Source organism: Cetorhinus maximus, unplaced genomic scaffold, assembly GCF_964194155.1.
Source record: "Cetorhinus maximus unplaced genomic scaffold, sCetMax3.hap1.1 HAP1_SCAFFOLD_1961, whole genome shotgun sequence".
NCBI classification, from domain to species: Eukaryota; Metazoa; Chordata; class Chondrichthyes; order Lamniformes; family Cetorhinidae; genus Cetorhinus; species Cetorhinus maximus.
In genome coordinates, this window is record NW_027597901.1 from 1 (window position 1) to 11,516 (window position 11,516).

Here is an 11,516-nt window from a genome sequence, read left to right on the forward strand (position 1 = left end):
AGAAAAGTATTCTTTTCTGAATTCATTTTGGATACAATTCAAAATTCTCTCCACCCTTTGAGATTTTGCATCACTATAATGTCCAGTATACTATTTAATTGTTGGAGTTCATTTATGTTGAATTAATTATCACTGATATTATATTGTAAGTTAATTATCTTGTTATTGTCAATTCATTTTCTTGTTAGCTGATTTCTACTTTATAATAAAAATAGTTTTCAATAATTGAAAATTTGTTTCTCCCTGGTAATTGGGGTTTATTTAAATCAACCTGCCACTGAAACAATGTTGAACAATAAACTTCAAATTACTAGATGGTAACATTCAGGCAAGTATATCAATTTTACTTAAATCTGATCAATATTTACTATTTTATTTTTACTTCTCCTGCTCTGTTTTAACGGACAAAAATGTAAACTATGCGTTTCTGAACGGATTTAGGAATCATAAATTCCATCTATTCTCATCGAGTAATTCACACGACGAATTTATGAGTTGAATATTTGAAACACTTTCAAATCTGGCCAGGGTCACATCGCATTAACTGTCGATGAGCTGTAATATCATCTGTTTGCTGAATCAAACTTGTCTTAACTCCAAGCTATATGTAAACAAATGTTCCTGGCAGTTACTTATTATCAATAAAATTGCTTCCTAGATAACAATCCCTATAATTTAATTGTTAAATCTATTGTTCAATGAAAGAAGATCCAAATTGATCAGTATACAATTTGATGAGAATAATTCATTCAGATCATCTGCGCCACTGAAATATAACCGGCAAATTGATTCCAGATTTTGTTCTTCAATTTAATATTTATTAAGAATTAAGCATGAATCTCAGATATAATCTGCTCTTCTCCTATAGTTCTATTATGTGCACAGCACAGCAATGGGAGACAGGATGTTGTTATTAAGTTCAAAACTAATACGAATGTTTGCAATTAAATTAATCCGTTCGAATTTCAAGCTTTTACTTGTCAATCTCTATTTCAAAAAAATGTAAGAACAATTCCTTTACTGCCAGCGAATTACACCCCCCAGTAAACTGTTTAAAACTAGATTAGTGACAATTATCTCGCTATCCAAATCCCAATGACATTGAAGGAATAATGTGGTTACGGCTGCACAGAAAGGATTTAATAACCGGATAGACATATAGCCAAACTGCAATGTCAAACTGCTCTTTAAGTCAATGCAAATGTTATCAGCGATACAAAAAAAGTAATTCAAAATTTCTTTTGAAACTGAACAATTCTGTAGAGTCAGTATATTCTTACTGAAAGTTTTTCATGCATAATCACAAAATGTTTCCAGCCGAAAAACTTTCCCGATCATGTTAATTGTGTGCAGAGCACAGCAGAATTGTGAAAGGCGATTAATGATCAATCAGGGTAATATGAAAGCTGTTCCGTCAATATGGAGAAATATTACCACATTATAATTGTTTGAATTGTATTAATTTTACTCTACAATTTGAAAACTTGGTAATTGTATAGTTTCTGATTGCAGTAACGAATTATGTTCTGAATGAGCGTCATAATCCATGGTTTAGTTTATTCTGCAATTATCACTTAAAATAAAGACAAAATGTTCTAACACATCTGTAAATGCTTTTTTTAGCCATTTCTGAAGCCTGTTTGTTTTCTGCCTACAATCGCGCTTCAAGCAGATACAAACGCGTAGGCTGCTTCGATTCAATCGCAAAACGTGTAACCGCTCAATGTCACCGAGTTTAAACAATGCAGAAACAATGCAGAACCGCCAAACCGTTTCATAAATTCTACTAATTCAAAGTCACCCAGATACACACTCTCCTCAGCAGAAAAACACCAAAATCACATCACTGAGGGACTGAAACCCGTTTCATGGAGAAGCAGCTCAATTGTACAAACACTTCCAACAGAATGCAATGTAACATTGCAAGAAAATCTCAATATCGAATCCAGACAACCGCTCGTCACCAAATGAATGAATAATTAAATTAAACAGAAATATGGAATAATGTCAACAGCATTGTGAGTAGGTGGAACATGTTCAATAAATTAATATTGAAACTTAAGCATATTTTGTTAATATTGGGTTTGATTTCAAACCGATTTAAACCCTTGTGCAACAGATGGTAAAACCAGCAGCCATTAAATGTCACCGGGGTTAAACATTGCAGAAACGTCAAACTGTTTTTATAAACGTTAGATATTTCAAGTAGCCCGGCCACACAGTATCCTCAGCAGATAAACACAAAATCACAACAACCAGGGTCTCAATCCCTCAGCAGCACTTTTTATCAAGACACAGCGGAATTATATAACTCAATTTCAGCAGATCACATGAAACATTGTAAAAACTTCTGCATACAGAATCCACCAAACCCAGGTTTCATTGGCCGAATGAATTATTAAAATAGACAAAAAAAGCAAAGAATCAAATAAAACAGTTACTAAATAAATGTGTGGTTCTTACCTGCAGTCACCGTCATAATGGTCCCTTGTCCCCAGTAGTCCGTCCCGTACCCCACTGCTCTACTTGCACAGTAATAGATGGCGGTGTCTTCAGTCTTCAGGCTCGTCATGTCCAAGGAGAAGATGCTCCTTGAAGTGTCTTTGGACGCAGTAAATCGATTCTTAATTCCTGGGGCATAGTAGTTGCTGGATGAACTTTTGTACCAAAGCAGCCACTCCAGCCCCTGCCCGGGAACCTGTCGGACCCAGTGCATGTAGTAGCTGCCAAGATCGAAGCCGCTGGTTTTACAGGTCAGTCTCAGGGAGCCTCCGGGACGCCCGGTCTCTGCCTCTGGCTGAGTCAACACAACCTCCGACTGGACACCTGTAAAAATATATCAAAAACCCCGAGGATTAATCCTCGTGAACTGATCCCTGACTCTGTGACATTCCAGAGAGAGATTAACACTGAGACGGTAACAGTGAGAGACTTGGACAATAAAAACTACTCACGGGATAAGAAAGTCAGCAACAAACTGAGAGAAATCGCCGACCTCATTCTTCTGGTCACTTGGGGAAAATGGTTCTGTCCAGAACTCAGTGAACAAACCAGCTCCCGGACTGTTGGATTCCGGCCCCAGTGAGCGGTATTTAAATACCCGGCAGAAGGGGGCGGGTTTCCAGGCGCCGCCTGTTGATTCCCTGGTGGAGGTGGCGACTGGATCCACGCCCCACCTTCCACATCCCCAACAGAATGGACTCAGATATTTACAATAGGTTATTGTTAAAAGTGGACATTTTATCTGTATCGGGATATTTGGCTGAATGGATTCATTGTCCTGACTCCAGTGGTTCTAATGGTGAAATTACAGTTGAGCATCTGTTAATAAATTATAATTCCATTGTAAATTAAATCCATCTATTTCTACATTACTTCCCAAGGGGTTGAACCTAATAAAATAAATTACATTATCAGGGAATAAAGGTCAGTCTGTTTTGCAGCAACCCCGGGTCTCATTACAATAATTAAGCATCATCAGTCATAGGAATTATTATTGATTTATGTAACTAAATGCAGGGGATGAACAAAGTGATTCTATTTACAGCCAGGGTGGCTATCGCTGTATAATTTGGGACCGAAGTTAAGAAGAATCTCCTCACATTATACAATGCCTCTCCTTGCATTTCTCGATCTGCTCCTGACCCGAAGACAGCCCTGTGAAAATTAGCGATAAAAGAAGCCCGCCTGCCTGATAATTCAACAGTAAGTTTACAGAGAAACGTAAAATTTACATCACCTGTTGACAAAGAAGTTAATGAATCAGAACAGACACGGAGATCAGAAAAGTTGTCCTTCAGCATCCAAATCATTGCAGCTAATTTTATTGGCCTCCCGCTGTCTACCATTCACTGGTATTGGGAACACAGGATATCAGGACTTTGCGGCATATTGCACAATATCACAAGAATAAATGTTTTATCTTCCAGCGGGTCATGAACTGGTCATTTCTCCACTCATTGGCAGCTATGAGAGGGACTGTTTAATAATCGAAATCAGCACAAATTAAACTGTACAGTACACGGTGCTAATGAGGTGTAAGAGACCCCTCAGGCTAAATGAGGTGCACAACTGGGAGAATATTCAAGGAATTCCTGCAGGTTCAAGACAATTCTACGATTTTCTTTTAATTTAATTTCTTTTAATTTTTTGCCATTCAACTCAGCTTATTAGACTGGGGGATTGGGACCATCAACATCGCTCTCTCGCACTCCATGAAGTCCTTAACAAATCGGCTTTAATAACTGGAATGCCCTTTACTTAGAAATAATATAAATTAAGTAACATGTGGTGAATTTAATATTTTCTGATCGAGTTTAATCTCACAGTGAACACGGCATTCATTCAAATATTTCCTTTGATGAAATACCATTTAAAAATGTGTCTTTCGTGTGCGACAGAAACATTTATTGTTTGAATGGCTAAAACCATTTTGTTCATTCATATCCAGGCTAATCTGCCCCACACAGTATTTGGCAGCAAGCCAGCCGGCTGCAGTCAGGGAGGCTCGAATGTCCGATGTTGCTTACAGGAAGCATCAGGGAGTTTGTTCAGTTAATCAAAGATCTGTTTCCTCAGTACTGGCAAGCCAACTTCAAACTCTTAACATTGTCAACAAGGCCTATTTATAACAAATCTACCCAGCAACAACACTGGAGTCAGTTTTCTTTTTTAAGTTGTGAACCTATGTGAACTGTTCCCATCTCTCAGAGAAGAAAAGTCATCCAGCTTCTCTGAAACCCTGTTAGCAACAATAGCTCATTGGAGGATCTCTCCAACACATCATAAAATTCTGATGGTTGGATGGATGGGAAGAATTACAGACAGACTATTAGAGAGGACTCAGAGAGAGGATACATTTTATAACAGTCAAACATATACATTTGTGTGACTTTTTTGGCCCTTTACTCCTTCACGGGATGTGGGAGTCATTGGCAAGGCCAGCATTTTTTGCCTGTCCCTAATTGCCTTTGAACTGAGTGCCTTGCTCGGCCATTTCAGAGGGCAGTTAGAGTCCATCATGTTGCTGCGGATCTGGAGTCACATGTCGGCCAGACTAGGTACAGTGGCAGGTTTCCTTTCCTGAAGGGCATTAGTGAATCAGATGATTTTTTTTTGCACAATCGATGGTAGTTTCACGGTTTCCTCCTCAGGACCAGCTTTCAATCCCAGATTTATTATTGAATTTACATTCCACCAGCTGCCATGGTGGGATTTGAATTCGTGTCTTTGTTACTTATCCAGTGACATTAATACAACACAACCGTCTGCCAAAGAATGGAGGGATGACTGCAGTGATGCAGGAATGAATTGTAATTGGATGTCTGGCTATTTTGATTAAGGAATCAATGAATGGGTTGAACGATATATCGATCGGCGGGCCTGAAAAACGCTGTTCTACCTTCCCATCTTGGTGCATGACTACTTTATGTCTTGAAGCAGGTTCAGTATTTCATTTGTGTCAGTCTAATACCTTCAGTCCCTCCAGATTTTCTGGATGTATTCCATCCCCAGTCTAACGAGCTGAACGTCACAAGCGAAGGCTGGCGATGTCCCTGCGGTACTGATGATTCTTCCCTGCTGATGGTGAATCATCATCTTTCAGACAGAAAGCGGGTACATAATTCGGTTTCGGATGGAGGATTGTAATATTTGAAATATGTGGTCCTTGCATGTACAACAAAACATTCAACACATCCTCACCCAAATTAGTGAAGGTAACAGACATTACTCACTGGAGAGCCGCATTAACTTACAGTCAGGTCCAGGTAGTTTTATTTATACCATCACTTTACAAATGCTCACACACTCCAGTTACATATCAGGAGTTTCTGTGTGATGATGAGGTGATTACTTGTCAATAAAGCGCAGAGGCTGCTGGGTAGCTGCTCATTATCCTCGGTCTGATTTAATTCCATTTCCCACTGAATTCTGGGACAGATGTGATTCCTTGCTGACAGAATGGTCAGTGTGGTCTCAATCAATGTTAATGATATTAAATGAATCGCAATTTCATTTTGTATGGAATCAAATGCTGAAAATGCTTGGTTCATACAATTATTAATCTTTGTGAATGGATGATATTTGTTGATTATAATTATTTGTCTTGTGAATTGATGGTAATTGGTGAATATAATTATTTATCTTTGTGGATTGATGATAATTGGTGAATATAATTATTTATCTTTGTGAATTGATGATAGTTGGTGAATATCATTATTTATCTTTGTGAATGGATGCCAATTGGTGAATATACTTATTTATCTTTGTGAATTGATGATAATTCTTGAATATAATTTTTTACCTTCATGAATTGATAATGGTTGGTGTTTATAATTATTTATCTTTCTTCGCCTTTACGACCTTCTTCTTCTCTGCTGAAAGATAAGATCCGTTCCACAGGAGGTGAATGATGCAAAAATCACCACACTATCTGAAAACAAAGCCGACAGGTGAGACTGCAACAACTACAGGGATATCTCACTCATAGAGTCACGGAGAAGGCCGTTGCTCGGGTCATGCTTTAAAGATTTCATCTGGTTGCAGGCTGAAGCACAGTGTGATGTTTGTGTCAGAAGATATACTCTGGACATGATTTGTTCCATACGCTCAACACCGTCAACAGGGCACGACTCTAGAAGATTTTTGGGAAAATTGGCTGTTCACCAAAGCTCCCTAGTCTCATCCACTCCTTCCATGACTACATACTCTGCGCTGTACAGATTGATGATTCCACTTCCAACAGATTCGGAGTGAAGAATGGAGTGAAACAGGCCTGTGTCCAACCCCCACTCTGTTGGGCACCTTCTCCATGCAGCTGATCTTTGTCTTCCCTGTCGATATGGAAGGAGTCGACTTACACACTCGATCAGACCACAAGCTCCACAATCTATAAGACAGAAAGCGAAGACTTAAACACATTGAATCCTGATCAGCGAATTCCTCCACGCTGATAACTCTGTCATCAAAACGGAAACTCATCCACAAAGACTGATGAACTGGCTCTCCCATGCCTGTAGCTTGTTCTCCCTGACTATAAGCACGGAGAAAACAGTGGTCATGGGAAAAGGTGCTGCATTTCCGTCATTGATCACACTAAATAACAAACGGATGGAAGTAAATTCCGCTCCCTGGGTTCCATGGCGATAGGCAGCCTGTTCCTTGATGAAGAACTTGATACCCGCATGGGGAAAGCAGCTGCCACCTTTGCCTGACTCATGAAATGCCCATGGAATAACATCAAAATGACCCTTAGGACCAAGCTGATTGTTTATAAGGCCTGTGTTCTCAGCACCTTGTTGAATGGCTGTGAAACTTGGGCGACTTACAGCTATCAAGTAAAGAAGCTTCACAATTTCCATCTTCAATACCTGCTGCGCATTACGGGTATGTACTGGCAGGATGAAGTCACGAATGCAGTGATACTCTCAAAGGCAGAGCTCCCAAGGCTGAAGAACTCATCAAACAGAAGCGGTTTTTGTGGCTTGGGAACGTTCGCAGGATGGAAGATGGTCACATACACAAGGACTTTCTGTTTGGTGAGGGAGCTGGAGGCAGGCAACCAGTGGGACGCCCAAAACTCCGCTTCAAGGCTGCCTGAAGTGAAGGCTCTAAATATCGATTATCACAACTGAGTGTAACTAACTGACAACTGACAAATGGCGACACCTCCTGTGGGTTGGCGTGAATCACCACGATGACCAGCGGCTAAAGCGGCTCGGAAATCGAGGCCAACACCGGGAAAAACAACCAAGCCACAACGACACTTTGTAGCTTCATGTGCAGCACTTGTGGCAGAACCTGCCTCGCAACAATTGGCTTCCTTAGCAATCAGCACATCTGAAATGAGATTGTTTCCATTGTGTGTCTGTGACCTTTCATAGATGGAAGGTTGTCCAGGATCATCGTGAAATTCAGTTGCAAACAATGTGATACGCTTCTCGCTCTTTCTCTCCCTCCCAATCTCCCTCACACACAAACAGACCAAAATGGCATCTTGTGCTTCAACTTAAGATGCCACCTTGACTTCCTGGGAGGCTCCCTAGGCCTTAACTATTGAAGAAAATGACCCTAGCTATCTAAGAGGTGGTATCATGAACCAATAAACTCTTCCCAACACTATGTTTGTTGAGGTGGATCTTAAAGCTCCCGCCGTCTCTATACAGCTCCCTGGTCAACATCCCTCCCTTTAATCAAGATGAACAAAGTTATATCACCAGGAATTGGGCCGCTTTACTCTGGTGCTGACTTTAACGTGCGCTAATCAACCAGGTTCATCTGAAATTAGTTGAATTTTGTTAAATTTTGACACGTCCCGCATAAGCCGATGTGGACAACTACATCTGGGGAAGTGGATTCTTGATGCAACAATGTCAAAGATCGAACTTGACAGCGACATTTTCACTGTAGCTGCAATTGCAAAGTTGGGCCAGCAGATGGATGTGAAATCTTGATGGACACATTCTATGAAGCAGGCATTGTCTCAGTTAATACTGCACTGGACCCTGTCTCTGTCTTTTTAAATTGGACTCCATCTATTTTTATGTTAGACCAAACACTGTCTCTCTTTATATTTCAATGTACCCTGTTTCAATTAATACTGCACCAGTCAACACCAATATTTATATCACACAGTCTGGAAGTTCCCAATTCAAACTGATCGGATTTACCTCTGCAGTCCTGTCACATCCAGTCGTAAATGGTGGTGGACAATTAAACAAATAACTGGAGAATGGGGCTCCACAAAGCTGTGGGTCTGGAGTTTTATGTATGGGAAGTGTTGATGTGCTGGTATTCTCACTGGGCTAGTAAATCGCTGGGGGTCTGCGTTTGAATCCCACCACGGCAGATGGTGAAATTTGAATCGAAAAATCTAATGATGACCATGAAACCATTGTCGTAAAAACCCAGCCTAACAAGCCACACTGTTCCCAAGGGGGCAATTAGGGGCGGGAAATAAATGCTGGCCTAGCCAGCGCCGCCCCCATTCTCATGAACGAATGAAATAAATGTAGGTCAGACTGGGTAAGGACGGTAGGTTTCCTTCCCTAAAGGACATCGGTGAACCAGATGGATGTTTAATATAATCGAATATAGTTTCATGGTCACCATTATTGAGATGAGCTTTCAATTCCAGAATTATTAATTGAATTTGGATTCCACATGCTGCCATAACGGGATTCAAACCCCTATCCACTCGGAAAAGGCCTGGATCTCTGGGTTACTGATCCAGTGAAGTTCCCACTGCACGATCGTCCCTCCCATGTTATACAGGATCCTGGTTCGATTATTAATTCCCTGGGAACTACTTTATTTCTATTGTGCTGGATCAGGCCTCTGTTTGTATTAAAATAGACCCTATCTCATTAATGTTCCACAGGAAGCCATCTCAGTTTGCATTGCACTGGATTCTTTCTCTGTTATATTACACTAGGCCCTGTCTCTGTTTATGTTATATTAAATCCTGACTATGTCTACATTATAGTGGTCATTGTAACTACGGCACTAGGCTATGTTTCTGAAGAAGAGTCATATGGACTCGAAACATTTAACTCTGTTTCTCTCTCCACAGATGCTGTCCAACCTGCTGAGTTTGTCCAGCATTTTCTGCCTTTATTTCAGATTTCCAGCATTTGCAGCATTTTGCTTTTATCTATGCCTCTGTTTAAATTAGAGCTGCATTACTCCATGTTTCTGTCAGATGGAGAGATAATATTATAAATAAAGACGTTAGGCTAGAAATCGGTATCTGAAAGGACGGTTTCGGATCGGCCGTATATGCTACGCAGCACTTGATATTCATTTTCAGTGCAGTCAGCAGAATTAGATTTCAGATATCCCTTCTTTCCCTGCGCCAAGGACCAATTTCCCACCTATAGAGTCGTATGTGTAGGAGGATGCAGGGCATTGTGTTCCCATGTGCTTGTTGCCCTTGTTATTCTGGAAGGTGGAGGTCACAGGTATGGAAGGTGTTGTTGAAGAGGCCTTGGTGAGTTGCTGCAGTGCATCTTGTGGATGACACACACTGCAGCCACTGTGTGTCGGTGGCGAAGGGAGTGAATGTTTAACTCCTGGATGAGGAGCCTATCAAGAGGTTGATTTCCCCTGGTTGGTGTGGAGGTTCTTGAGTGTTGCTGCAGTTACATTCGTCAAGGAAAGTAAATAATTTCCAACAGGCATCTGACTTGCAGATTTGCAGATGGTGGAAAGGCTTGGGGGAATCCGGAGCTGAGTTATTCACCACAGGATTCCCAGCCTCTGACCTACTCTTGTAGCCACAGTATTTATATGGCTGGTCCAGTTCAGTTTCTGTTCAACGACACCTGCACAACGTTGATGGTGGGTTTCAACGACGGTAATGCCTTTTGAACGTCATGTGGAGATGTTTGGTTTCTTTATTGTTGGAGTTGGTCATTACCTGGCACTTGTGTGCCGCTTATATCACTTGCAACTTATCAGTGCAAACTTGACAAGTTCGAGATGCAATAAGTAAGGACGGTTTCATTATCTGAGAGGTCATAAATGGAACTGAACACTATGTAAATATGAGCGAACATCCCCACTCCTGACCCAGTGATGAAGGGAAGGTCACTGATGAAGCAGCTGAAGATGGTTGGACCAAGGACACTTCTCTGACAGACTCCTGGAACGATGTCCTGGTGCTGAGATGATTGGCCTCCAACAACACAACATCTTCAGATGCGCTAGGTGTGACTCCAGCCAGTGGAGAGACTTGCCCTTGATTCCCGTTGACCTGACACTTTCCAAGGCTACCTGATGCCACACTCAGTTAATAGCTACTTTGACATCAAGTACTGAAGCACTCATACATCATGTCTGGAAGTTCGCTCTCTTGTCCATGTTCAGACCAAGTTTACAATGAGGTTTGATGCTGGCTGACCCTGGTGGATCCAATCTGAGCTTTGGTGAGCAGGTCGGCGACACCTTCATTCACTTTACTGATGATTGAGAGTAGACTGATTGAGCTGCAAGGGGACAGGCCTGATCTGTTGTCCATTACGTACAGTGTTCTAGCTTCACGCTATGGTTCATCATTTTCAGGTATGCCTGGTCTTGCTTCTGACCTGCTGGCCTACATTCCTCATTATTCCCAGGCTGGATGTTAGACTCATAGACGTTTACAGCACAGATGGAGGCCATTCGGCCAATAGTTTCCGGCCCATCGTTTCCGCCCCGGTAAACAAAGATCTGACTACACTAATCCCATTTTCCCGCGCTTGGCCCATAGCCCTGGAGGCTATGGCAGCTGAAGTGAACATTTAAATCCTTCTTAAATGTTATTAGAGTTTCTGACTCAACAACCCTTTCGGGCAGTGAGTTCCAAATTCCTACCACCCTCTGGGTGAAAAAGATTCTCCTCAACTCCCCTCTTAGCCTTCTACCTCTTATCTAAAATCTCTGCTCTCTGGTTTTTGACTCCTCTACTAATGGAACAGATGCCTTCCTATCCACCCTATCTATGCCCCTCAGCACCCCCTCAACCATCGTTGCTCCAA

General features: G+C 41.4%; 1 pseudogene; it reads right to left on the reverse strand.

Annotated features, from left to right (window-relative positions):
* Positions 1–2,463: 2,463 nt before the first annotated feature.
* LOC144676817 (Ig heavy chain V region pseudogene) lies at positions 2,464–7,011 on the reverse strand (annotated as a pseudogene).
* Between the last annotated feature and the right edge of the window lie 4,505 nt (positions 7,012–11,516).